Raw genomic sequence first — 27,204 nt, forward strand, 5'->3', positions numbered from 1 at the left:
TTGCGACCTATCACAGAAGATTCTGGATAGCTCAGTCGATAGAGTATCATACTTTTAATCTGAGGGTCCAGGGTTCAGTTCCCTGTTCGGGTGAGTGTCTTTTAAGCAATGTGTCGTTTTTGTGATATGGAACATAGTGCAGAGTGGGAAAATCACAAACTGTTTAAGAATGTACACCTTCAACCAAGAGGCAAATTAAATGTATTTCATCAAGAGACACTAAATGTCAAGCTTTTCAGTTCATACTTTTAGTGATAGAGAGATTTTCCAACTTTAGTAATTGCACAGTAACTAGTAGTTGTCATCATTTGAAATGACTTGTTTTTTGTATTGCGAACTTTCTGCATTTTTGTGACCTATCATAGGAGAGCTTGGATAGCTCAGTCCGTAGAGCATCAGACTTTTAATCTGAGGGTCCAGGGTTCAAGTCCCTGTTCGGGCAAGTGTCTTTTAAGCAATCTGTCATTTTGTGAAATAGAACATAGTGCAGAGTGGGAAAATCACAAACTGTTTAAGAATCTACACCTTCAACCAAGAGGCAAATTAAAAGTATTTCATCAATAGACACTAAATGTCAAGCTTTTCAGTTCATACTTTTAGTGATAGAGAGATTTTCCTACTTTAGTAATTGCACAGTAGTTGTCACCATTTGAATTGACTTGTTTTAGTATTACGAACTTTCTATAGGTTTGCGACAGACTCCAGAAGAGCCTGGAGTCGGTAAAACAACAGAACTTTAATCTGAGGGTCCAGGGTTCAAGTCTCTGTTCGGACGAGTGTCTTTTAAGCAATGTGTCATTTTTGTGAAATGGAACATAGTGCAGAGTGGGAAAATCACAAACTGTTTAAGAATCTACACCTTCAACCAAGAGGCAAATTAAATGTATTTCATCAATAGACACTAAATGTCAAGCTATTCACATAATACTTTTAGTGATAGAGAGATTTTCCAACTTTAGTAATTGCACAGTAACTAGTAGTTGTCATCAGTTGATATGACTTGTTTTTTGTATTACGAACTTTCTGCATTTTTGCGACTTATCACAGGAGATTCTGGATAGCTCAGTTGGTAGAGCATCATACTTTTAATCTGACGGTCCAGGGTTCAGTTCCCTGTTCGGGTGAGTGTCTTTTAAGCAATGTGTCATTTTTGTGATATGGAACATAGTGCAGAGTGGGAAAATCAAAAACTGTTTAAGAATGTACACCTTCAACCAAGAGGCAAATTAAATGTATTTCATCAAGAGACACTAAATGTCAAGCTTTTCAGTTCATACTTTTAGTGATAGAGAGATTTTCCTACTTTAGTAATTGCACAGTAGTTGTCACCATTTGAATTGACTTGTTTTAGTATTACGAACTTTCTATAGGTTTGCGACAGACTCCAGAAGAGCCTGGAGTCGGTAAAACAACAGAACTTTAATCTGAGGGTCCAGGGTTCAAGTCTCTGTTCGGACGAGTGTATTTTAAGCAATGTGTCGTTTTTGTGAAATGGAACATAGTGCAGAGTGGGAAAATCACAAACTGTTTAAGAATGTACACCTTCAACCAAGAGGCAAATTAAATGTATTTCATCAAGAGACACTAAATGTCAAGCTTTTCAGTTCATACTTTTAGTGATAGAGAGATTTTCCAACTTTAGTAATTGCACAGTAACTAGTAGTTGTCATCATTTGAAATGACTTGTTTTTTGTATTGCGAACTTTCTGCATTTTTGTGACCTATCATAGGAGAGCTTGGATAGCTCAGTCCGTAGAGCATCAGACTTTTAATCTGAGGGTCCAGGGTTCAAGTCCCTGTTCGGGCAAGTGTCTTTTAAGCAATCTGTCATTTTGTGAAATAGAACATAGTGCAGAGTGGGAAAATCACAAACTGTTTAAGAATCTACACCTTCAACCAAGAGGCAAATTAAAAGTATTTCATCAATAGACACTAAATGTCAAGCTTTTCAGTTCATACTTTTAGTGATAGAGAGATTTTCCTACTTTAGTAATTGCACAGTAGTTGTCACCATTTGAATTGACTTGTTTTAGTATTACGAACTTTCTATAGGTTTGCGACAGACTCCAGAAGAGCCTGGAGTCGGTAAAACAACAGAACTTTAATCTGAGGGTCCAGGGTTCAAGTCTCTGTTCGGACGAGTGTCTTTTAAGCAATGTGTCATTTTTGTGAAATGGAACATAGTGCAGAGTGGGAAAATCACAAACTGTTTAAGAATCTACACCTTCAACCAAGAGGCAAATTAAATGTATTTCATCAATAGACACTAAATGTCAAGCTATTCACATAATACTTTTAGTGATAGAGAGATTTTCCAACTTTAGTAATTGCACAGTAACTAGTAGTTGTCATCAGTTGATATGACTTGTTTTTTGTATTACGAACTTTCTGCATTTTTGCGACTTATCACAGGAGATTCTGGATAGCTCAGTCGGTAGAGCATCATACTTTTAATCTGACGGTCCAGGGTTCAGTTCCCTGTTCGGGTGAGTGTCTTTTAAGCAATGTGTCGTTTTTGTGATATGGAACATAGTGCAGAGTGGGAAAATCAAAAACTGTTTAAGAATGTACACCTTCAACCAAGAGGCAAATTAAATGTATTTCATCAAGAGACACTAAATGTCAAGCTTTTCAGTTCATACTTTTAGTGATAGAGAGATTTTCCTACTTTAGTAATTGCACAGTAGTTGTCACCATTTGAATTGACTTGTTTTAGTATTACGAACTTTCTATAGGTTTGCGACAGACTCCAGAAGAGCCTGGAGTCGGTAAAACAACAGAACTTTAATCTGAGGGTCCAGGGTTCAAGTCTCTGTTCGGACGAGTGTCTTTTAAGCAATGTGTCGTTTTTGTGAAATGGAACATAGTGCAGAGTGGGAAAATCACAAACTGTTTAAGAATGTACACCTTCAACCAAGAGGCAAATTAAATGTATTTCATCAATAGACACTAAATGTCAAGCTATTCAGATAATACTTTTAGTGATAGAGAGATTTTCCAACTTTAGTAATTGCACAGTAACTAGTAGTTGTCATCATTTGAAATGACTTGTTTTTTGTATTGCGAACTTTCTGCATTTTTGTGACCTATCATAGGAGAGCTTGGATAGCTCAGTCCGTAGAGCATCAGACTTTTAATCTGAGGGTCCAGGGTTCAAGTCCCTGTTCGGGTGAGTGTCTTTTAAGCAATGTGTCGTTTTTGTGATATGGAACATAGTGCAGAGTGGGAAAATCACAAACTGTTTAAGAATGTACACCTTCAACCAAGAGGCAAATTAAATGTATTTCATCAAGAGACACTAAATGTCAAGCTTTTCAGTTCATACTTTTAGTGATAGAGAGATTTTCCTACTTTAGTAATTGCACAGTAACTAGTAGTTGTCATCATTTGAAATGACTTGTTTTTTGTATTGCGAACTTTCTGCATTTTTGTGACCTATCATAGGAGAGCTTGGATAGCTCAGTCCGTAGAGCATCAGACTTTTAATCTGAGGGTCCAGGGTTCAAGTCCCTGTTCGGGCGAGTGTCTTTTAAGCAATCTGTCATTTTGTGAAATAGAACATAGTTCAGAGTGGGAAAATCACAAACTGTTTAAGAATCTACACCTTCAACCAAGAGGCAAATTAAATGTATTTCATCAATAGACACTAAATGTCAAGCTTTTCAGATCATACTTTTAGTGATAGAGAGATTTTCCTACTTTAGTAATTGCACAGTAGTTGTCACCATTTGAATTGACTTGTTTTTAGTATTACGAACTTTCTGTAGGTTTGCGACAGACTCCAGAAGAGCCTGGAGTCGGTAAAACATCAGAACTTTAATCTGAGGGTCCAGGGTTCAAGTCCCTGTTCAGGCGAGTGTCTTTTAAGCAATGTGTCGTTTTTGTGAAATGGAACATAGTGCAGAGTGGGAAAATCACAAACTGTTTAAGAATGTACACCTTCAACCAAGAGGCAAATTAAATGTATTTCATCAAGAGACACTAAATGTCAAGCTTTTCAGTTCATACTTTTAGTGATAGAGAGATTTTCCTACTTTAGTAATTGCACAGTAGTTGTCACCATTTGAATTGACTTGTTTTAGTATTACGAACTTTCTATAGGTTTGCGACTGACTCCAGAAGAGCCTGGAGTCGGTAAAACAACAGAACTTTAATCTGAGGGTCCAGGGTTCAAGTCTCTGTTCGGACAAGTGTCTTTTAAGCAATGTGTCATTTTTGTGAAATGGAACATAGTGCAGAGTGGGAAAATCACAAACTGTTTAAGAATGTACACCTTCAACCAAGAGGCAAATTAAATGTATTTCATCAAGAGACATTAAATGTCAAGCTGTTCAGTTCATACTTTTAGTGATAGAGAGATTTTCCTACTTTATTAATTGCACAGTAACTAGTAGTTGTCATCATTTGAAATGACTTGTTTTTTGTATTACGAACTTTCTGCATTTTTGTGACCTATCATAGGAGAGCTTGGATAGCTCAGTCCGTAGAGCATCAGCCTTTTAATCTGAGGGTCCAGGGTTCAAGTCCCTGTTCGGGCGAGAGTGTCTTTTAAGCAATGTGTCGTTTTTGTGAAATGGAACATAGTGCAGAGTGGGAAAATCACAAACAGTTTAAGAAAGTACACCTTCAACCAAGAGGCAAATTAAATGTATTTCATCAAGAGACACTAAATGTCAAGATTTTCAGTTCATACTTTTAGTGATAGAGAGATTTTCCTACTTTAGTAATTGCACAGTAGTTGTCACCATTTGAATTGACTTGTTTTAGAATTACGAACTTTCTATATATTTGCGACAGACTACAGAAGAGCCTGGAGTCGGTAAAACATCAGAACTTTAATCTGAGGGTCCAGGGTTCAAGTCCTTGTTCGGGCGAGTGTCTTTTAAGCAATGTGTCATTTTTGTGAAATGGAACATAGTGCAGAGTGGGAAAATCACAAACAGTTTAAGAATGTACACCTTCAACCAAGAGGCAAATTAAATGTATTTCATCAAGAGACACTAAATGTCAAGCTTTTCAGTTCATACTTTTAGTGATAGAGAGATTTTCCTACTTTAGTAATTGCACAGTAGTTGTCACCATTTGAATTGACTTGTTTTAGTATTACGAACTTTCTATAGGTTTGCGACAGACTCCAGAAGAGCCTGGAGTCGGTAAAACATCAGAACTTTAATCTGAGGGTCCAGGGTTCAAGTCTCTGTTCGGACGAGTGTCTTTTAAGCAATGTGTCGTTTTTGTGAAATGGAACATAGTGCAGAGTGGGAAAATCACAAACTGTTTAAGAATGTACACCTTCAACCAAGAGGCAAATTAAATGTATTTCATCAAGAGACGCTAAATGTCAAGCTTTTCAGTTCATACTTTTAGTGATAGAGAGATTTTCCTACTTTGTTATTGCACAGTAGTTGTCACCATTTGAATTGACTTGTTTTAGTATTACGAACTTTCTATAGGTTTGCGACAGACTCCAGAAGAGCCTGGTGTCGGTAAAACAACAGAACTTTAATCTGAGGGTCCAGGGTTCAAGTCTCTGTTCGGACGAGTGTCTTTTAAGCAATGTGTCGTTTTTGTGAAATGGAACATAGTGCAGAGTGAGAAAATCACAAACTGTTTAAGAATGTACACCTTCAACCAAGAGGCAAATTAAATGTATTTCATCAAGAGACACTAAATGTCAAGCTTTTCAGTTCATACTTTTAGTGATAGAGAGATTTTCCAACTTTAGTAATTGCACAGTAACTAGTAGTTGTCATCATTTGATATGACTTGTTTTTTGTATTACGAACTTTCTGCATTTTTGCGACCTATCACAGAAGAGCCTGGATAGCTCAGTCGGTAGAGCATCAGACTTTTAATCTGAGGGTCCAGGTTTCAAGTCCCTGTTCGGGCGAGTGTCTTTTAAGCAATGTGTCATTTTTGTGAAATGGAACATAGTGCAGAGTGGGAAAATCACAAACTGTATAAGAATGTACACCTTCAACCAAGAGGCAAATTAAATGTATTTCATCATTAGACACTAAATGTCAAGCTATTCAGATCATACTTTTAGTGATAGAGAGATTTTCCTACTTTAGTAATTGCACAGTAGTTGTCACCATTTGAATTTACTCGTTTTTAGTTTTACGAACTTTCTATATATTTGCGGCAGACTACAGAAGAGCCTGGAGTCGGTAAAACATCAGAACTTTAATCTGAGGGTCCAGGGTTCAAGTCCCTGTTCGGGCGAGTGTCTTTTAAGCAATGTGTCGTTTTTGTGAAATGGAACGTAGTGCAGAGTGGGAAAATCACAAACTGTTTAAGAATGTACACCTTCAACCAAGAGGCAAATTAAATGTATTTCATCAAGAGACACTAAATGTCAAGCTTTTCAGTTCATACTTTTAGTGATAGAGAGATTTTCCTACTTTGTTATTGCACAGTAGTTGTCACCATTTGAATTGACTTGTTTTAGTATTACGAACTTTCTATAGGTTTGCGACAGACTCGAGAAGAGCCTGGTGTCGGTAAAACAACAGAACTTTAATCTGAGGGTCCAGGGTTCAAGTCTCTGTTCGGACGAGTGTCTTTTAAGCAATGTGTCGTTTTTGTGAAATGGAACATAGTGCAGAGTGAGAAAATCACAAACTGTTTAAGAATGTACACCTTCAACCAAGAGGCAAATTAAATGTATTTCATCAAGAGACACTAAATGTCAAGCTTTTCAGTTCATACTTTTAGTGATAGAGAGATTTTCCAACTTTAGTAATTGCACAGTAACTAGTAGTTGTCATCATTTGATATGACTTGTTTTTTGTATTACGAACTTTCTGCATTTTTGCGACCTATCACAGAAGAGCCTGGATAGCTCAGTCGGTAGAGCATCAGACTTTTAATCTGAGGGTCCAGGGTTCAAGTCCCTGTTCGGGCGAGTGTCTTTTAAGCAATGTGTCATTTTTGTGAAATGGAACATAGTGCAGAGTGGGAAAATCACAAACTGTATAAGAATGTACACCTTCAACCAAGAGGCAAATTAAATGTATTTCATCAATAGACACTAAATGTCAAGCTATTCAGATCATACTTTTAGTGATAGAGAGATTTTCCTACTTTGTTATTGCACAGTAGTTGTCACCATTTGAATTGACTTGTTTTAGTATTACGAACTATCTATAGGTTTGCGACAGACTCCAGAAGAGCCTGGTGTCGGTAAAACAACAGAACTTTAATCTGAGGGTCCAGGGTTCAAGTCTCTGTTCGGACGAGTGTCTTTTAAGCAATGTGTCGTTTTTGTGAAATGGAACATAGTGCAGAGTGAGAAAATCACAAACTGTTTAAGAATCTACACCTTCAACCAAGAGGCAAATTAAATGTATTTCATCAATAGACACTAAATGTCAAGCTATTCAGATAATACTTTTAGTGATAGAGAGATTTTCCAACTTTAGTAATTGCACAGTAACTAGTAGTTGTCATCAGTTGATATGACTTGTTTTTTGTATTACGAACTTTCTGCATTTTTGCGACCTATCACATAAGAGCCTGGATAGCTCAGTCGGTAGAGCATCAGACTTTTAATCTGAGGGTCCAGGGTTCAAGTCCCTGTTCGGGCGAGTGTCTTTTAAGCAATGTGTCATTTTGTGAAATGGAACATAGTGCAGAGTGGGAAAATCACAAACTGTTTAAGAATCTACACCTTCAACCAAGAGGCAAATTAAATGTATTTCATCTATAGACACTAAATGTCAAGCTATTCATATCTTACTTTTAGTGATAGAGAGATTTTCCTACTTTAGTAATTGCACAGTAGTTGTCACCATTTGAATTTACTTGGTTTTAGTATTACGAACTTTCTATAGGTTTGCGACAGACTCCAGAAGAGCCTGGAGTCGGTAAAACATCAGAACTATAATCTGAGGGTCCAGGGTTCAAGTCCCTGTTCGGGCTAGTGTCTTTTAAGCAATGTGTCGTTTTTGTGAAATGGAACATAGTGCAGAGTGGGAAAATCACAAACTGTTTAAGAATGTACACCTTCAACCAAGAGGCAAATTAAATGTATTTCATCAAGAGACGCTAAATGTCAAGCTTTTCAGTTCATACTTTTAGTGATAGAGAGATTTTCCTACTTTGTTATTGCACAGTAGTTGTCACCATTTGAATTGACTTGTTTTAGTATTACGAACTTTCTATAGGTTTGCGACAGACTCCAGAAGAGCCTGGTGTTGGTAAAACAACAGAACTTTAATCTGAGGGTCCAGGGTTCAAGTCTCTGTTCGGACGAGTGTCTTTTAAGCAATGTGTCGTTTTTGTGAAATGGAACATAGTGCAGAGTGAGAAAATTACAAACTGTTTAAGAATGTACACCTTCAACCAAGAGGCAAATTAAATGTATTTCATCAAGAGACACTAAATGTCAAGCTTTTCAGTTCATACTTTTAGTGATAGAGAGATTTTCCAACTTTAGTAATTGCACAGTAACTAGTAGTTGTCATCATTTGATATGACTTGTTTTTTGTATTACGAACTTTCTGCATTTTTGCGACCTATCACAGAAGAGCCTGGATAGCTCAGTCGGTAGAGCATCAGACTTTTAATCTGAGGGTCCAGGGTTCAAGTCCCTGTTTGGGCGAGTGTCTTTTAAGCAATGTGTCATTTTTGTGAAATGGAACATAGTGCAGAGTGGGAAAATCACAAACTGTATAAGAATGTACACCTTCAACCAAGAGGCAAATTAAATGTATTTCATCAATAGACACTAAATGTCAAGCTATTCAGATCATACTTTTAGTGATAGAGAGATTTTCCTACTTTAGTAATTGCACAGTAGTTGTCACCATTTGAATTTACTTGTTTTTAGTTTTACGAACTTTCTATATATTTGCGACAGACTACAGAAGAGCCTGGAGTCGGTAAAACATCAGAACTTTAATCTGAGGGTCCAGGGTTCAAGTCCCTGTTCGGGCGAGTGTCTTTTAAGCAATGTGTCGTTTTTGTGAAATGGAACATAGTGCAGAGTGGGAAAATCACAAACAGTTTAAGAAAGTACACCTTCAACCAAGAGGCAAATTAAATGTATTTCATCAAGAGACACTAAATGTCAAGATTTTCAGTTCATACTTTTAGTGATAGAGAGATTTTCCTACTTTAGTAATTGCACAGTAGTTGTCACCATTTGAATTGACTTGTTTTAGTATTACGAACTTTCTATATATTTGCGACAGACTACAGAAGAGCCTGGAGTCGGTAAAACATCAGAACTTTAATCTGAGGGTCCAGGGTTCAAGTCCTTGTTCGGGCGAGTGTCTTTTAAGCAATGTGTCATTTTTGTGAAATGGAACATAGTGCAGAGTGGGAAAATCACAAACAGTTTAAGAAAGTACACCTTCAACCAAGAGGCAAATTAAATGTATTTCATCAAGAGACACTAAATGTCAAGCTTTTCAGTTCATACTTTTAGTGATAGAGAGATTTTCCTACTTTAGTAATTGCACAGTAGTTGTCACCATTTGAATTGACTTGTTTTAGTATTACGAACTTTCTATAGGTTTGCGACAGACTCCAGAAGAGCCTGGAGTCGGTAAAACATCAGAACTTTAATCTGAGGGTCCAGGGTTCAAGTCTCTGTTCAGACGAGTGTCTTTTAAGCAATGTGTCGTTTTTGTGAAATGGAACATAGTGCAGAGTGGGAAAATCACAAACTGTTTAAGAATGTACACCTTCAACCAAGAGGCAAATTAAATGTATTTCATCAAGAGACGCTAAATGTCAAGCTTTTCAGTTCATACTTTTAGTGATAGAGAGATTTTCCTACTTTGTTATTGCACAGTAGTTGTCACCATTTGAATTGACTTGTTTTAGTATTACGAACTTTCTATAGGTTTGCGACAGACTCCAGAAGAGCCTGGTGTCGGTAAAACAACAGAACTTTAATCTGAGGGTCCAGGGTTCAAGTCTCTGTTCGGACGAGTGTCTTTTAAGCAATGTGTCGTTTTTGTGAAATGGAACATAGTGCAGAGTGAGAAAATCACAAACTGTTTAAGAATGTACACCTTCAACCAAGAGGCAAATTAAATGTATTTCATCAAGAGACACTAAATGTCAAGCTTTTCAGTTCATACTTTTAGTGATAGAGAGATTTTCCAACTTTAGTAATTGCACAGTAACTAGTAGTTGTCATCATTTGATATGACTTGTTTTTTGTATTACGAACTTTCTGCATTTTTGCGACCTATCACAGAAGAGCCTGGATAGCTCAGTCGGTAGAGCATCAGACTTTTAATCTGAGGGTCCAGGTTTCAAGTCCCTGTTCGGGCGAGTGTCTTTTAAGCAATGTGTCATTTTTGTGAAATGGAACATAGTGCAGAGTGGGAAAATCACAAACTGTATAAGAATGTACACCTTCAACCAAGAGGCAAATTAAATGTATTTCATCAATAGACACTAAATGTCAAGCTATTCAGATCATACTTTTAGTGATAGAGAGATTTTCCTACTTTAGTAATTGCACAGTAGTTGTCACCATTTGAATTTACTCGTTTTTAGTTTTACGAACTTTCTATATATTTGCGGCAGACTACAGAAGAGCCTGGAGTCGGTAAAACATCAGAACTTTAATCTGAGGGTCCAGGGTTCAAGTCCCTGTTCGGGCGAGTGTCTTTTAAGCAATGTGTCGTTTTTGTGAAATGGAACGTAGTGCAGAGTGGGAAAATCACAAACTGTTTAAGAATGTACACCTTCAACCAAGAGGCAAATTAAATGTATTTCATCAAGAGACACTAAATGTCAAGCTTTTCAGTTCATACTTTTAGTGATAGAGAGATTTTCCTACTTTGTTATTGCACAGTAGTTGTCACCATTTGAATTGACTTGTTTTAGTATTACGAACTTTCTATAGGTTTGCGACAGACTCGAGAAGAGCCTGGTGTCGGTAAAACAACAGAACTTTAATCTGAGGGTCCAGGGTTCAAGTCTCTGTTCGGACGAGTGTCTTTTAAGCAATGTGTCGTTTTTGTGAAATGGAACATAGTGCAGAGTGAGAAAATCACAAACTGTTTAAGAATGTACACCTTCAACCAAGAGGCAAATTAAATGTATTTCATCAAGAGACACTAAATGTCAAGCTTTTCAGTTCATACTTTTAGTGATAGAGAGATTTTCCAACTTTAGTAATTGCACAGTAACTAGTAGTTGTCATCATTTGATATGACTTGTTTTTTGTATTACGAACTTTCTGCATTTTTGCGACCTATCACAGAAGAGCCTGGATAGCTCAGTCGGTAGAGCATCAGACTTTTAATCTGAGGGTCCAGGGTTCAAGTCCCTGTTCGGGCGAGTGTCTTTTAAGCAATGTGTCATTTTTGTGAAATGGAACATAGTGCAGAGTGGGAAAATCACAAACTGTATAAGAATGTACACCTTCAACCAAGAGGCAAATTAAATGTATTTCATCAATAGACACTAAATGTCAAGCTATTCAGATCATACTTTTAGTGATAGAGAGATTTTCCTACTTTAGTAATTGCACAGTAGTTGTCACCATTTGAATTTACTCGTTTTTAGTTTTACGAACTTTCTATATATTTGCGGCAGACTACAGAAGAGCCTGGAGTCGGTAAAACATCAGAACTTTAATCTGAGGGTCCAGGGTTCAAGTCCCTGTTCGGGCGAGTGTCTTTTAAGCAATGTGTCGTTTTTGTGAAATGGAACGTAGTGCAGAGTGGGAAAATCACAAACTGTTTAAGAATGTACACCTTCAACCAAGAGGCAAATTAAATGTATTTCATCAAGAGACACTAAATGTCAAGCTTTTCAGTTCATACTTTTAGTGATAGAGAGATTTTCCTACTTTGTTATTGCACAGTAGTTGTCACCATTTGAATTGACTTGTTTTAGTATTACGAACTTTCTATAGGTTTGCGACAGACTCCAGAAGAGCCTGGTGTCGGTAAAACAACAGAACTTTAATCTGAGGGTCCAGGGTTCAAGTCTCTGTTCGGACGAGTGTCTTTTAAGCAATGTGTCGTTTTTGTGAAATGGAACATAGTGCAGAGTGAGAAAATCACAAACTGTTTAAGAATCTACACCTTCAACCAAGAGGCAAATTAAATGTATTTCATCAAGAGACACTAAATGTCAAGCTATTCAGATAATACTTTTAGTGATAGAGAGATTTTCCAACTTTAGTAATTGCACAGTAACTAGTAGTTGTCATCAGTTGATATGACTTGTTTTTTGTATTACGAACTTTCTGCATTTTTGAGACCTATCACATAAAAGCCTGGATAGCTCAGTCGGTAGAGCATCAGACTTTTAATCTGAGGGTCCAGGGTTCAAGTCCCTGTTCGGGCGAGTGTCTTTTAAGCAATGTGTCATTTTGTGAAATGGAACATAGTGCAGAGTGGGAAAATCACAAACTGTTTAAGAATCTACACCTTCAACCAAGAGGCAAATTAATTGTATTTCATCTATAGACACTAAATGTCAAGCTATTCATATCTTACTTTTAGTGATAGAGAGATTTTCCTACTTTAGTAATTGCACAGTAGTTGTCACCATTTGAATTTACTTGGTTTTAGTATTACGAACTTTCTATAGGTTTGCGACAGACTCCAGAAGAGCCTGGAGTCGGTAAAACATCAGAACTATAATCTGAGGGTCCAGGGTTCAAGTCCCTGTTCGGGCTAGTGTCTTTTAAGCAATGTGTCGTTTTTGTGAAATGGAACATAGTGCAGAGTGGGAAAATCACAAACTGTTTAAGAATGTACACCTTCAACCAAGAGGCAAATTAAATGTATTTCATCAAGAGACGCTAAATGTCAAGCTTTTCAGTTCATACTTTTAGTGATAGAGAGATTTTCCTACTTTGTTATTGCACAGTAGTTGTCACCATTTGAATTGACTTGTTTTAGTATTACGAACTTTCTATAGGTTTGCGACAGACTCCAGAAGAGCCTGGTGTCGGTAAAACAACAGAACTTTAATCTGAGGGTCCAGGGTTCAAGTCTCTGTTCGGACGAGTGTCTTTTAAGCAATGTGTCGTTTTTGTGAAATGGAACATAGTGCAGAGTGAGAAAATCACAAACTGTTTAAGAATGTACACCTTCAACCAAGAGGCAAATTAAATGTATTTCATCAAGAGACACTAAATGTCAAGCTATTCAGATCATACTTTTAGTGATAGAGAGATTTTCCTACTTTAGTAATTGCACAGTAGTTGTCACCATTTGAATTTACTTGTTTTTAGTTTTACGAACTTTCTATATATTTGCGGCAGACTACAGAAGAGCCTGGAGTCGGTAAAACATCAGAACTTTAATCTGAGGGTCCAGGGTTCAAGTCCCTGTTCGGGCAAGTGTCTTTTAAGCAATGTGTCGTTTTTGTGAAATGGAACATAGTGCAGAGTGGGAAAATCACAAACTGTTTAAGAATGTACACCTTCAACCAAGAGGCAAATTAAATGTATTTCATCAAGAGACACTAAATGTCAAGCTTTTCAGTTCATACTTTTAGTGATAGAGAGATTTTCCTACTTTGTTATTGCACAGTAGTTGTCACCATTTGAATTGACTTGTTTTAGTATTACGAACTTTCTATAGGTTTGCGACAGACTCCAGAAGAGCCTGGTGTCGGTAAAACAACAGAACTTTAATCTGAGGGTCCAGGGTTCAAGTCTCTGTTCGGACGAGTGTCTTTTAAGCAATGTGTCGTTTTTGTGAAATGGAACATAGTGCAGAGTGAGAAAATCACAAACTGTTTAAGAATGTACACCTTCAACCAAGAGGCAAATTAAATGTATTTCATCAAGAGACACTAAATGTCAAGCTTTTCAGTTCATACTTTTAGTGATAGAGAGATTTTCCAACTTTAGTAATTGCACAGTAACTAGTAGTTGTCATCATTTGATATGACTTGTTTTTTGTATTACGAACTTTCTGCATTTTTGCGACCTATCACAGAAGAGCCTGGATAGCTCAGTCGGTAGAGCATCAGACTTTTAATCTGAGGGTCCAGGGTTCAAGTCCCTGTTTGGGCGAGTGTCTTTTAAGCAATGTGTCATTTTGTGAAATGGAACACAGTGCAGAGTGGGAAAATCACAAACTGTTTAAGAATGTACACCTTCAACCAAGAGGCAAATTAAATGTATTTCATCATTAGACACTAAATGTCAAGCTATTCAGATCATACTTTTAGTGATAGAGAGATTTTCCTACATTAGTAATTGCACAGTAGTTGTCACCATTTGAATTTACTTGTTTTTAGTATTACGAACTTTCTGTAGGTTTGCGACTGACTCCAGAAGAGCCTGGAGTCGGTAAAACATCAGAACTTTAATCTGAGGGTCCAGGTTTCAAGTCCCTGTTCGGGCGAGTGTCTTTTAAGCAATGTGTCGTTTTTGTGAAATGGAACATAGTGCAGAGTGGGAAAATCACAAACTGTTTAAGAATCTACACCTTCATCCAAGAGGCAAATTAAATGTATTTCATCAATAGACACTAAATGTCAAGCTTTTCAGATCATACTTTTAGTGATAGAGAGATTTTCCTACTTTAGTAATTGCACAGTAGTTGTCACCATTTGAATTTACTTGTTTTTAGTATTAAGAACTTTCTATAGGTTTGCGACTGACTCCAGAAGAGCCTGGAGTCGGTAAAACATCAGAACTTTAATCTTTTGCGACCTACCACATAGGAGCCTGGATAGCTCAGTCGGTAAAACATCAGAACTTTAATCTGAGGGTCCAGGGTTCAAGTCCCTGTTCGGGCGAGTGTCTTTTAACCAATGTGTCGTTTTTGTGAAATGGAACATAGTGCAGAGTGGGAAAATCACAAACAGTTTAAGAAAGTACACCTTCAACCAAGAGGCAAATTAAATGTATTTCATCAAGAGACACTAAATGTCAAGCTTTTCAGTTCATACTTTTAGTGATAGAGAGATTTTCCAACTTTAGTAATTGCACAGTAGTTGTCACCATTTGAATTGACTTGTTTTAGTATTACAAACTTTCTATAGGTTTGCGACAGACTCCAGAAGAGCCTGGAGTCGGTAAAACAACAGAACTTTAATCTGAGGGTCCAGGGTTCAAGTCTCTGTTCGGACGAGTGTCTTTTAAGCAATGTGTCGTTTTTGTGAAATGGAACATAGTGCAGAGTGGGAAAATCACAAACTGTTTAAGAATCTACACCTTCAACCAAGAGGCAAATTAAATGTATTTCATCAAGAGACACTAAATGTCAAGCTTTTCAGTTCATACTTTTAGTGATAGAGAGATTTTCCAACTTTAGTAATTGCACAGTAAGTAGTAGTTGTCATCATTTGATATGACTTGTTTTTTGTATTAAGAACTTTCTGCATTTTTGCGACCTATCACAGAAGAGCCTGGATAGCTCAGTCGGTAGAGCATCAGACTTTTAATCTGAGGGTCCAGGGTTCAAGTCCCTGTTCGGGCGAGTGTCTTTTAAGCAATGTGTCATTTTGTGAAATGGAACATAGTGCAGAGTGGGAAAATCGCAAACTGTTTAAGAATGTACACCTTCAACCAAGAGGCAAATTAAATGTATTTCATCAATAGACACTAAATGTCAAGCTATTCAGATCATACTTTTAGTGATAGAGAGATTTTCCTACTTTAGTAATTGCACAGTAGTTGTCACCATTTGAATTTACTTGTTTTTAGTATTACAAACTTTCTGTAGGTTTGCGACTGACTCCAGAAGAGCCTGGAGTCGGTAAAACATCAGAACTTTAATCTGAGGGTCCAGGTTTCAAGTCCCTGTTCGGGCGAGTGTCTATTAAGCAATGTGTCGTTTTTGTGAAATGGAACATAGTGCAGAGTGGGAAAATCACAAACTGTTTAAGAATCTACACCGTCAACCAAGAGGCAAATTAAATGTATTTCATCAATAGACACTAAATGTCAAGCTTTTCAGATCATACTTTTAGTGATAGAGAGATTTTCCTACTTTAGTAATTGCACAGTAGTTGTCACCATTTGAATTTACTTGTTTTTAGTATTAAGAACTTTCTATAGGTTTGCGACTGACTCCAGAAGAGCCTGGAGTCGGTAAAACATCAGAACTTTAATCTGAGGGTCCAGGTTTCAAGTCCCTGTTCAGGCGAGTGTCTTTTAAGCAATGTGTCATTTTTGTGAAATGGAACATAGTGCAGAGTGGGAAAATCACAAACTGTTTAAGAATGTACACCTTCAACCAAGAGGCAAATTAAATGTATTTCATCAATAGACACTAAATGTCAAGCTATTCAGATCATACTTTTAGTGATAGAGAGATTTTCCTACTTTAGTAATTGCACAGTAGTTGTCACCATTTGAATTTACTTGTTTTTAGTATTACGAACTTTCTATAGGTTTGCGACAGACTACAGAAGAGCCTGGAGTCGGTAAAAAATCAGAACTTTAATCTGAGGGTCCACGGTTCAAGTCCCTGTTCGGGCGAGTGTCTTTTAAGCAATGTGTCATTTTTGTGAAATGGAACATAGTGCAGAGTGGGAAAATCACAAACTGTTTAAGAATGTACACCTTCAACCAAGAAGCAAATTTAATGTATTTCATCAAGAGACACTAAATGTCAAGCTTTTCAGTTCATACTTTTAGTGATAGAGAGATTTTCCTACTTTAGTAATTGCACAGTAGTTGTCACCATTTGAATTGACTTGTTTTAGTATTACGAACTTTCTATAGGTTTGCGACAGACTCCAGAAGAGCCTGGAGTCGGTAAAACAACAGAACTTTAATCTGAGGGTCCAGAGTTCAAGTCTCTGTTCGGACGAGTGTCTTTTAAGCAATGTGTCATTTTTGTGAAATGGAACATAGTGCAGAGTGAGAAAATCACAAAATGTTTAAGAATGTACACCTTCAACCAAGAGGCAAATTAAATGTATTTCATCAAGAGACACTAAATGTCAAGCTTTTCAGTTCATACTTTTAGTGATAGAGAGATTTTCCAACTTTAGTAATTGCACAGTAGTTGTCACCATTTGAATTGACTTGTTTTAGTATTACGAACTTTCTATAGGTTTGCGACAGACTCCAGAAGAGCCTGGAGTCGGTAAAACAACAGAACTTTAATCTGAGGGTCCAGGGTTCAAGTCTCTGTTCGGACGAGTGTCTTTTAAGCAATGTGTCATTTTTGTGAAATGGAACATAGTGCAGAGTGAGAAAATCACAAACTGTTTAAGAATGTACACCTTCAACCAAGAGGCAAATTAAATGTATTTCATCAAGAGACACTAAATGTCAAGCTTTTCAGTTCATACTTTTAGTGATAGAGAGATTTTCCAACTTTAGTAATTGCACAGTAACTAGTAGTTGTCATCATTTGATATGACTTGTTTTTTGTATTACGAACTTTCTGCATTTTTGCGACCTATCACAGAAGAGCCTGGATAGCTCAGTCGGTAGAGCATCAGACTTTTAATCTGAGGGTCCAGGGTTCAAGTCCCTGTTCGGGCGAGTGTCATTTTTGTGAAATGGAACATAGTGCAGAGTGGGAAAATCACAAACTGTATAAGAATGTACACCTTCAACCAAGAGGCAAATTAAATGTATTTCATCAATAGACACTAAATGTCAAGCTATTCAGATCATACTTTTAGTGATAGAGAGATTTTCCTACTTTAGTAATTGCACAGTAGTTGTCACCATTTGAATTTACTTGTTTTTAGTTTTACGAACTTTCTATATATTTGCGACAGACTACAGAAGAGCCTGGAGTCGGTAAAACATCAGAACTTTAATCTGAGGGTCCAGGGTTAAAGTCCCTGTTCGGGCGAGTGTCTTTTAAGCAATGTGTCGTTTTTGTGAAATGGAACATAGTGCAGAGTGGAAAATCACAAACAGTTTAAGAAAGTACACCTTCAACCAAGAGGCAAATTAAATGTATTTCATCAAGAGACACTAAATGTCAAGCTTTTCAGTTCATACTTTTAGTGATAGAGAGATTTTCCTACTTTAGTAATTGCACAGTAGTTGTCACCATTTGAATTGACTTGTTTTAGTATTACGAACTTTCTATATATTTGCGGCAGACTACAGAAGAGCCTGGAGTCGGTAAAACATCAGAACTTTAATCTGAGGGTCCAGGGTTCAAGTCCCTGTTCGGGCGAGTGTCTTTTAAGCAATGTGTAGTTTTTGTGAAATGGAACATAGTGCAGAGTGGGAAAATCACAAACTGTTTAAGAATGTACACCTTCAACCAAGAGGCAAATTAAATGTATTTCATCAAGAGACACTAAATGTCAAGCTTTTCAGTTCATACTTTTAGTGATAGAGAGATTTTCCTACTTTGTTATTGCACAGTAGTTGTCACCATTTGAATTGACTTGTTTTAGTATTACGAACTTTCTATAGGTTTGCGACAGATTCCAGAAGAGCCTGGTGTCGGTAAAACAACAGAACTTTAATCTGAGGGTCCAGGGTTCAAGTCTCTGTTCGGACGAGTGTCTTTTAAGCAATGTGTCGTTTTTGTGAAATGGAACATAGTGCAGAGTGAGAAAATCACAATCTGTTTAAGAATGTACACCTTCAACCAAGAGGCAAATTAAATGTATTTCATCAAGAGACACTAAATGTCAAGCTTTTCAGTTCATACTTTTAGTGATAGAGAGATTTTCCAACTTTAGTAATTGCACAGTAACTAGTAGTTGTCATCATTTGATATGACTTGTTTTTTGTATTACGAACTTTATGCATTTTTGCGACCTATCACAGAAGAGCCTGGATAGCTCAGTCGGTAGAGCATCAGACTTTTAATCTGAGGGTCCAGGGTTCAAGTCCCTGTTCGGGCGAGTGTCTTTTAAGCAATGTGTCATTTTTGTGAAATGGAACATAGTGCAGAGTGGGAAAATCACAAACTGTATAAGAATGTACACCTTCAACCAAGAGGCAAATTAAATGTATTTCATCAATAGACACTAAATGTCAAGCTATTCAGATCATACTTTTAGTGATAGAGAGATTTTCCTACTTTAGTAATTGCACAGTAGTTGTCACCATTTGAATTTACTTGTTTTTAGTTTTACGAACTTTCTATATATTTGCGACAGACTACAGAAGAGCCTGGAGTCGGTAAAACATCAGAACTTTAATCTGAGGGTCCAGGGTTCAAGTCCCTGTTCGGGCGAGTGTCTTTTAAGCAATGTGTCGTTTTTGTGAAATGGAACATAGTGCAGAGTGGGAAAATCACAAACAGTTTAAGAAAGTACACCTTCAACCAAGAGGCAAATTAAATGTATTTCATCAAGAGACACTAAATGTCAAGCTTTTCAGTTCATACTTTTAGTGATAGAGAGATTTTCCTACTTTAGTAATTGCACAGTAGTTGTCACCATTTGAATTGACTTGTTTTAGTATTACGAACTTTCTATAGGTTTGCGACAGACTCCAGAAGAGCCTGGAGTCGGTAAAACAACAGAACTTTAATCTGAGGGTCCAGGGTTGAAGTCTCTGTTCGGACGAGTGTCTTTTAAGCAATGTGTCGTTTTTGTGAAATGGAACATAGTGCAGAGTGGGAAAATCACAAACTGTTTAAGAATCTACACCTTCAACCAAGAGGCAAATTAAATGTATTTCATCAAGAGACACTAAATGTCAAGCTTTTCAGTTCATACTTTTAGTGATAGAGAGATTTTCCAACTTTAGTAATTGCACAGTAAGTAGTAGTTGTCATCATTTGATATGACTTGTTTTTTGTATTACGAACTTTCTGCATTTTTGCGACCTATCACAGAAGAGCCTGGATAGCTCAGTCGGTAGAGCATCAGACTTTTAATCTGAGGGTCCAGGGTTCAAGTCCCTGTTCGGGCTAGTGTCTTTTAAGCAATGTGTCATTTTGTGAAATGGAACATAGTGCAGAGTGGGAAAATCGCAAACTGTTTAAGAATGTACACCTTCAACCAAGAGGCAAATTAAATGTATTTCATCAATAGACACTAAATGTCAAGCTATTCAGATCATACTTTTAGTGATAGAGAGATTTTCCTACTTTAGTAATTGCACAGTAGTTGTCACCATTTGAATTTACTTGTTTTTAGTATTACGAACTTTCTGTAGGTTTGCGACTGACTCCAGAAGAGCCTGGAGTCGGTAAAACATCAGAACTTTAATCTGAGGGTCCAGGTTTCAAGTCCCTGTTCGGGCGAGTGTCTATTAAGCAATGTGTCGTTTTTGTGAAATGGAACATAGTGCAGAGTGGGAAAATCACAAACTGTTTAAGAATCTACACCTTCAACCAAGAGGCAAATTAAATGTATTTCATCAATAGACACTAAATGTCAAGCTTTTCAGATCATACTTTTAGTGATAGAGAGATTTTCCTACTTTAGTAATTGCACAGTAGTTGTCACCATTTGAATTTACTTGTTTTTAGTATTAAGAACTTTCTATAGGTTTGCGACTGACTCCAGAAGAGCCTGGAGTCGGTAAAACATCAGAACTTTAATCTGAGGGTCCAGGTTTCAAGTCCCTGTTCAGGCGAGTGTCTTTTAAGCAATGTGTCATTTTTGTGAAATGGAACATAGTGCAGAGTGGGAAAATCACAAACTGTTTAAGAATGTACACCTTCAACCAAGAGGCAAATTAAATGTATTTCATCAATAGACACTAAATGTCAAGCTATTCAGATCATACTTTTAGTGATAGAGAGATTTTCCTACTTTAGTAATTGCACAGTAGTTGTCACCATTTGAATTTACTTGTTTTTAGTATTACGAACTTTCTATAGGTTTGCGACAGACTACAGAAGAGCCTGGAGTCGGTAAAAAATCAGAACTTTAATCTGAGGGTCCAGGGTTCAAGTCCCTGTTCGGGCGAGTGTCTTTTAAGCAATGTGTCATTTTTGTGAAATGGAACATAGTGCAGAGTGGGAAAATCACAAACTGTTTAAGAATGTACACCTTCAACCAAGAGGCAAATTTAATGTATTTCATCAAGAGACACTAAATGTCAAGCTTTTCAGTTCATACTTTTAGTGATAGAGAGATTTTCCTACTTTAGTAATTGCACAGTAGTTGTCACCATTTGATTTGACTTGTTTTAGTATTACGAACTTTCTATAGGTTTGCGACAGACTCCAGAAGAGCCTGGAGTCGGTAAAACAACAGAACTTTAATCTGAGGGTCCAGGGTTCAAGTCTCTGTTCGGACGAGTGTCTTTTAAGCAATGTGTCATTTTTGTGAAATGGAACATAGTGCAGAGTGAGAAAATCACAAACTGTTTAAGAATGTACACCTTCAACCAAGAGGCAAATTAAATGTATTTCATCAAGAGACACTAAATGTCAAGCTTTTCAGTTCATACTTTTAGTGATAGAGAGATTTTCCAACTTTAGTAATTGCACAGTAGTTGTCACCATTTGAATTGACTTGTTTTAGTATTACGAACTTTCTATAGGTTTGCGACAGACTCCAGAAGAGCCTGGAGTCGGTAAAACAACAGAACTTTAATCTGAGGGTCCAGGGTTCAAGTCTCTGTTCGGACGAGTGTCTTTTAAGCAATGTGTCATTTTTGTGAAATGGAACATAGTGCAGAGTGAGAAAATCACAAACTGTTTAAGAATGTACACCTTCAACCAAGAGGCAAATTAAATGTATTTCATCAAGAGACACTAAATGTCAAGCTTTTCAGTTCAAACTTTTAGTGATAGAGAGATTTTCCAACTTTAGTAATTGCACAGTAACTAGTAGTTGTCATCATTTGATATGACTTGTTTTTTGTATTACGAACTTTCTGCATTTTTGCGACCTATCACAGAAGAGCCTGGATAGCTCAGTCGGTAGAGCATCAGACTTTTAATCTGAGGGTCCAGGGTTCAAGTCCCTGTTCGGGCGAGTGTCATTTTTGTGAAATGGAACATAGTGCAGAGTGGGAAAATCACAAACTGTATAAGAATGTACACCTTCAACCAAGAGGCAAATTAAATGTATTTCATCAATAGACACTAAATGTCAAGCTATTCAGATCATACTTTTAGTGATAGAGAGATTTTCCTACTTTAGTAATTGCACAGTAGTTGTCACCATTTGAATTTACTTGTTTTTAGTTTTACGAACTTTCTATATATTTGCGACAGACTACAGAAGAGCCTGGAGTCGGTAAAACATCAGAACTTTAATCTGAGGGTCCAGGGTTCAAGTCCCTGTTCGGGCGAGTGTCTTTTAAGCAATGTGTCGTTTTTGTGAAATGGAACATAGTGCAGAGTGGGAAAATCACAAACAGTTTAAGAAAGTACACCTTCAACCAAGAGGCAAATTAAATGTATTTCATCAAGAGACACTAAATGTCAAGCTTTCCAGTTCATACTTTTAGTGATAGAGAGATTTTCCTACTTTAGTAATTGCACAGTAGTTGTCACCATTTGAATTGACTTGTTTTAGTATTACGAACTTTCTATATATTTGCGGCAGACTACAGAAGAGCCTGGAGTCGGTAAAACATCAGAACTTTAATCTGAGGGTCCAGGGTTCAAGTCCCTGTTCGGGCGAGTGTCTTTTAAGCAATGTGTCGTTTTTGTGAAATGGAACATAGTGCAGAGTGGGAAAATCACAAACTGTTTAAGAATGTACACCTTCAACCAAGAGGCAAATTAAATGTATTTCATCAAGAGACACTAAATGTCAAGCTTTTCAGTTCATACTTTTAGTGATAGAGAGATTTTCCTACTTTGTTATTGCACAGTAGTTGTCACCATTTGAATTGACTTGTTTTAGTATTACGAACTTTCTATAGGTTTGCGACAGACTCCAGAAGAGCCTGGTGTCGGTAAAACAACAGAACTTTAATCTGAGGGTCCAGGGTTCAAGTCTCTGTTCGGACGAGTGTCTTTTAAGCAATGTGTCGTTTTTGTGAAATGGAACATAGTGCAGAGTGAGAAAATCACAAACTGTTTAAGAATGTACACCTTCAACCAAGAGGCAAATTAAATGTATTTCATCAAGAGACACTAAATGTCAAGCTTTTCAGTTCATACTTTTAGTGATAGAGAGATTTTCCAACTTTAGTAATTGCACAGTAACTAGTAGTTGTCATCATTTGATATGACTTGTTTTTTGTATTACGAACTTTCTGCATTTTTGCGACCTATCACAGAAGAGCCTGGATAGCTCAGTCGGTAGAGCATCAGACTTTTAATCTGAGGGTCCAGGGTTCAAGTCCCTGTTCGGGCGAGTGTCTTTTAAGCAATGTGTCATTTTTGTGAAATGGAACATAGTGCAGAGTGGGAAAATCACAAACTGTATAAGAATGTACACCTTCAACCAAGAGGCAAATTAAATGTATTTCATCAATAGACACTAAATGTCAAGCTATTCAGATCATACTTTTAGTGATAGAGAGATTTTCCTACTTTAGTAATTGCACAGTAGTTGTCACCATTTGAATTTACTTGTTTTTAGTTTTACGAACTTTCTATATATTTGCGACAGACTACAGAAGAGCCTGGAGTCGGTAAAACATCAGAACTTTAATCTGAGGGTCCAGGGTTCAAGTCCCTGTTCGGGCGAGTGTCTTTTAAGCAATGTGTCGTTTTTGTGAAATGGAACATAGTGCAGAGTGGGAAAATCACAAACTGTTTAAGAATGTACACCTTCAACCAAGAGGCAAATTTAATGTATTTCATCAAGAGACACTAAATGTCAAGCTTTTCAGTTCATACTTTTAGTGATAGAGAGATTTTCCTACTTTAGTAATTGCACAGTAGTTGTCACCATTTGATTTGACTTGTTTTAGTATTACGAACTTTCTATAGGTTTGCGACAGACTCCAGAAGAGCCTGGAGTCGGTAAAACAACAGAACTTTAATCTGAGGGTCCAGGGTTCAAGTCTCTGTTCGGACGAGTGTCTTTTAAGCAATGTGTCATTTTTGTGAAATGGAACGTAGTGCAGAGTGGGAAAATCACAAACTGTTTAAGAATGTACACCTTCAACCAAGAGGCAAATTAAATGTATTTCATCAAGAGACACTAAATGTCAAGCTTTTCAGTTCATACTTTTAGTGATAGAGAGATTTTCCTACTTTGTTATTGCACAGTAGTTGTCACCATTTGAATTGACTTGTTTTAGTATTACGAACTTTCTATAGGTTTGCGACAGACTCCAGAAGAGCCTGGTGTCGGTAAAACAACAGAACTTTAATCTGAGGGTCCAGGGTTCAAGTCTCTGTTCGGACGAGTGTCTTTTAAGCAATGTGTCGTTTTTGTGAAATGGAACATAGTGCAGAGTGAGAAAATCACAAATTGTTTAAGAATGTACACCTTCAACCAAGAGGCAAATTAAATGTATTTCATCAAGAGACACTAAATGTCAAGCTTTTCAGTTCATACTTTTAGTGATAGAGAGATTTTCCAACTTTAGTAATTGCACAGTAACTAGTAGTTGTCATCATTTGATATGACTTGTTTTTTGTATTACGAACTTTCTGCATTTTTGCGACCTATCACAGAAGAGCCTGGATAGCTCAGTCGGTAGAGCATCAGACTTTTAATCTGAGGGTCTTGGGTTCAAGTCCCTGTTTGGGCGAGTGTCTTTTAAGCAATGTGTCATTTTGTGAAATGGAACATAGTGCAGAGTGAGAAAATCACAAACTGTTTAAGAATCTACACCTTCAACCAAGAGGCAAATTAAATGTATTTCATCAATAGACACTAAATGTCAAGCTTTTCAGATCATACTTTTAGTGATAGAGAGATTTTCCTACTTTAGTAATAGCACAGTAGTTGTCACCATTTTAATTGACTTGTTTTTAGTATTACGAACTTTCTGTAGGTTTGCGACAGACTACAGAAAAGCCTGGAGTCGGTAAAACATCAGAACTTTAATCTGAGGGTCCTGGGTTCAAGTCCCTGTTCGGGCGAGTGTCTTTTAAGCAATGTGTCATTTTGTGAAATGGAACATAGTGCAGAGTGGGAAAATCACAAACTGTTTAAGAATCTACACCTTCAACCAAGAGGCAAATTAAATGTATTTCATCAATAGACACTAAATGTCAAGCTTTTCAGATCATACTTTTAGTGATAGAGAGATTTTCCTACTTTAGTAATTGCACAGTAGTTGTCACCATTTTAATTGACTTGTTTTTAGTATTACGAACTTTCTGTAGGTTTGCGACAGACTACAGAAAAGCCTGGAGTCGGTAAAACATCAGAACTTTAATCTGAGGGACCAGGGTTCAAGTCCCTGTTCAGGCGAGTGTCTTTTAAGCAATGTGTCGTTTTTGTGAAATGGAACATAGTGCAGAGTGGGAAAATCACAAACTGTTTAAGAATCTACACCTTCAACCAAGAGGCAAATCAAATGTATTTCATCAATAGACACTAAATGTCAAGCTATTCAGATCATACTTTTAGTGATAGAGAGATTTTCCTACTTTAGTAATTGCACAGTAGTTGTCACCATTTGAATTTACTTGTTTTTAGTATTACAAACTTTCTGTAGGTTTGCGACTGACTCCAGAAGAGCCTGGAGTCGGTAAAACATCAGAACTTTAATCTGAGGGTCCAGGTTTCAAGTCCCTGTTCGGGCGAGTGTCTTTTAAGCAATGTGTCATTTTTGTGAAATGGAACATAGTGCAGAGTGGGAAAATCACAAACTGTTTAAGAATGTACACCTTCAACCAAGAGGCAAATTAAATGTAATTCATCATTAGACACTAAATGTCAAGCTATTCAGATCATACTTTTAGTGATAGAGAGATTTTCCTACTTTAGTAATTGCACAGTAGTTGTCACCATTTGAATTTACTTGGTTTTAGTTTTACGAACTTTCTATAGGTTTGCGACAGACTCCAGAAGAGCCTGGAGTCGGTAAAACATCAGAACTTTAATCTGAGGGTCCAGGTTTCAAGTCCCTGTTCGGGCGAGTGTCTTTTAAGCAATGTGTCATTTTTGTGAAATGGATCATAGTGCAGAGTGGGAAAATCACAAACTGTTTAAGAATGTACACCTTCAACCAAGAGACAAATTAAATGTATTTCATCAAGAGACACTAAATGTCAAGCTTTTCAGTTCATACTTTTAGTGATAGAGAGATTTTCCAACTTTAGTAATTGCACAGTAACTAGTAGTTGTCATCATTTGAAATAACTTGTTTTTTGTATTACGAACTTTCTGCATTTTTGCAACCTATCACAGAAGTGCCTGGATAGCTCAGTCGGTAGAGCATCAGACTTTTAATCTGAGGGTCCTGGGTTCAAGTCCCTGTTTGGGCGAGTGTCTTTTAAGCAATGTGTCATTTTGTGAAATGGAACATAGTGCAGAGTGAGAAAATCACAAACTGTTTAAGAATCTACACCTTCAACCAAGAGGCAAATTAAATGTATTTCATCAATAGACACTAAATGTCAAGCTTTTCAGATCATACTTTTAGTGATAGAGAGATTTTCCTACTTTAGTAATTGCACAGTAGTTGTCACCATTTTAATTGACTTGTTTTTAGTATTACGAACTTTCTGTAGGTTTGCGACAGACTACAGAAAAGCCTGGAGTCGGTAAAACATCAGAACTTTAATCTGAGGGTCCTGGGTTCAAGTCCCTGTTCGGGCGAGTGTCTTTTAAGCAATGTGTCATTTTGTGAAATGGAACATAGTGCAGAGTGGGAAAATCACAAACTGTTTAAGAATCTACACCTTCAACCAAGAGGCAAATTAAATGTATTTCATCAATAGACACTAAATGTCAAGCTTTTCAGATCATACTTTTAGTGATAGAGAGATTTTCCTACTTTAGTAATTGCACAGTAGTTGTCACCATTTTAATTGACTTGTTTTTAGTATTACGAACTTTCTGTAGGTTTGCGACAGACTACAGAAAAGCCTGGAGTCGGTAAAACATCAGAACTTTAATCTGAGGGACCCGGGTTCAAGTCCCTGTTCAGGCGAGTGTCTTTTAAGCAATGTGTCGTTTTTGTGAAATGGAACATAGTGCAGAGTGGGAAAATCACAAACTGTTTAAGAATCTACACCTTCAACCAAGAGGCAAATTAAATGTATTTCATCAATAGACACTAAATGTCAAGCTATTCAGATCATACTTTTAGTGATAGAGAGATTTTCCTACTTTAGTAATTGCACAGTAGTTGTCACCATTTGAATTTACTTGTTTTTAGTATTATGAACTTTCTGTAGGTTTGCGACTGACTCCAGAAGAGCCTGGAGTCGGTAAAACATCAGAACTTTAATCTGAGGGTCCAGGTTTCAAGTCCCTGTTCGGGCGAGTGTCTTTTAA

The 27,204-nt window shown here is 37.0% G+C and overlaps 15 non-coding genes across 15 annotated transcripts; all 15 read left to right on the forward strand.

Annotated features, from left to right (window-relative positions):
- Positions 1-5,817: 5,817 nt before the first annotated feature.
- TRNAK-UUU (transfer RNA lysine (anticodon UUU)) lies at positions 5,818-5,890 on the forward strand. The gene has a single exon. It is a non-coding gene; the product is annotated as a tRNA-Lys (tRNA).
- Positions 5,891-6,834: 944 nt separating this feature from the next.
- Positions 6,835-6,907, forward strand: TRNAK-UUU (transfer RNA lysine (anticodon UUU)). The gene has a single exon. It is a non-coding gene; the product is annotated as a tRNA-Lys (tRNA).
- Positions 6,908-7,516: 609 nt separating this feature from the next.
- Positions 7,517-7,589, forward strand: TRNAK-UUU (transfer RNA lysine (anticodon UUU)). Its single transcript has one exon. It is a non-coding gene; the product is annotated as a tRNA-Lys (tRNA).
- A 943-nt stretch (positions 7,590-8,532) lies between these two features.
- On the forward strand, positions 8,533-8,605 carry TRNAK-UUU (transfer RNA lysine (anticodon UUU)). The gene has a single exon. It is a non-coding gene; the product is annotated as a tRNA-Lys (tRNA).
- Positions 8,606-10,217: 1,612 nt separating this feature from the next.
- Positions 10,218-10,290, forward strand: TRNAK-UUU (transfer RNA lysine (anticodon UUU)). The gene has a single exon. It is a non-coding gene; the product is annotated as a tRNA-Lys (tRNA).
- Positions 10,291-11,234: 944 nt separating this feature from the next.
- TRNAK-UUU (transfer RNA lysine (anticodon UUU)) lies at positions 11,235-11,307 on the forward strand. Its single transcript has one exon. It is a non-coding gene; the product is annotated as a tRNA-Lys (tRNA).
- Positions 11,308-12,251: 944 nt separating this feature from the next.
- On the forward strand, positions 12,252-12,324 carry TRNAK-UUU (transfer RNA lysine (anticodon UUU)). The gene has a single exon. It is a non-coding gene; the product is annotated as a tRNA-Lys (tRNA).
- A 1,611-nt stretch (positions 12,325-13,935) lies between these two features.
- Positions 13,936-14,008, forward strand: TRNAK-UUU (transfer RNA lysine (anticodon UUU)). The gene has a single exon. It is a non-coding gene; the product is annotated as a tRNA-Lys (tRNA).
- Positions 14,009-15,349: 1,341 nt separating this feature from the next.
- TRNAK-UUU (transfer RNA lysine (anticodon UUU)) lies at positions 15,350-15,422 on the forward strand. Its single transcript has one exon. It is a non-coding gene; the product is annotated as a tRNA-Lys (tRNA).
- A 1,948-nt stretch (positions 15,423-17,370) lies between these two features.
- Positions 17,371-17,443, forward strand: TRNAK-UUU (transfer RNA lysine (anticodon UUU)). Its single transcript has one exon. It is a non-coding gene; the product is annotated as a tRNA-Lys (tRNA).
- Positions 17,444-18,704: 1,261 nt separating this feature from the next.
- TRNAK-UUU (transfer RNA lysine (anticodon UUU)) lies at positions 18,705-18,777 on the forward strand. Its single transcript has one exon. It is a non-coding gene; the product is annotated as a tRNA-Lys (tRNA).
- Positions 18,778-19,722: 945 nt separating this feature from the next.
- TRNAK-UUU (transfer RNA lysine (anticodon UUU)) lies at positions 19,723-19,795 on the forward strand. The gene has a single exon. It is a non-coding gene; the product is annotated as a tRNA-Lys (tRNA).
- Positions 19,796-21,743: 1,948 nt separating this feature from the next.
- On the forward strand, positions 21,744-21,816 carry TRNAK-UUU (transfer RNA lysine (anticodon UUU)). The gene has a single exon. It is a non-coding gene; the product is annotated as a tRNA-Lys (tRNA).
- Positions 21,817-23,078: 1,262 nt separating this feature from the next.
- Positions 23,079-23,151, forward strand: TRNAK-UUU (transfer RNA lysine (anticodon UUU)). The gene has a single exon. It is a non-coding gene; the product is annotated as a tRNA-Lys (tRNA).
- Positions 23,152-26,116: 2,965 nt separating this feature from the next.
- On the forward strand, positions 26,117-26,189 carry TRNAK-UUU (transfer RNA lysine (anticodon UUU)). Its single transcript has one exon. It is a non-coding gene; the product is annotated as a tRNA-Lys (tRNA).
- The last annotated feature ends 1,015 nt before the right edge of the window (positions 26,190-27,204 follow it).

Source organism: Taudactylus pleione, unplaced genomic scaffold, assembly GCF_031769625.1.
Source record: "Taudactylus pleione unplaced genomic scaffold, aTauple2 ptg000454l, whole genome shotgun sequence".
NCBI classification, from domain to species: Eukaryota; Metazoa; Chordata; class Amphibia; order Anura; family Myobatrachidae; genus Taudactylus; species Taudactylus pleione.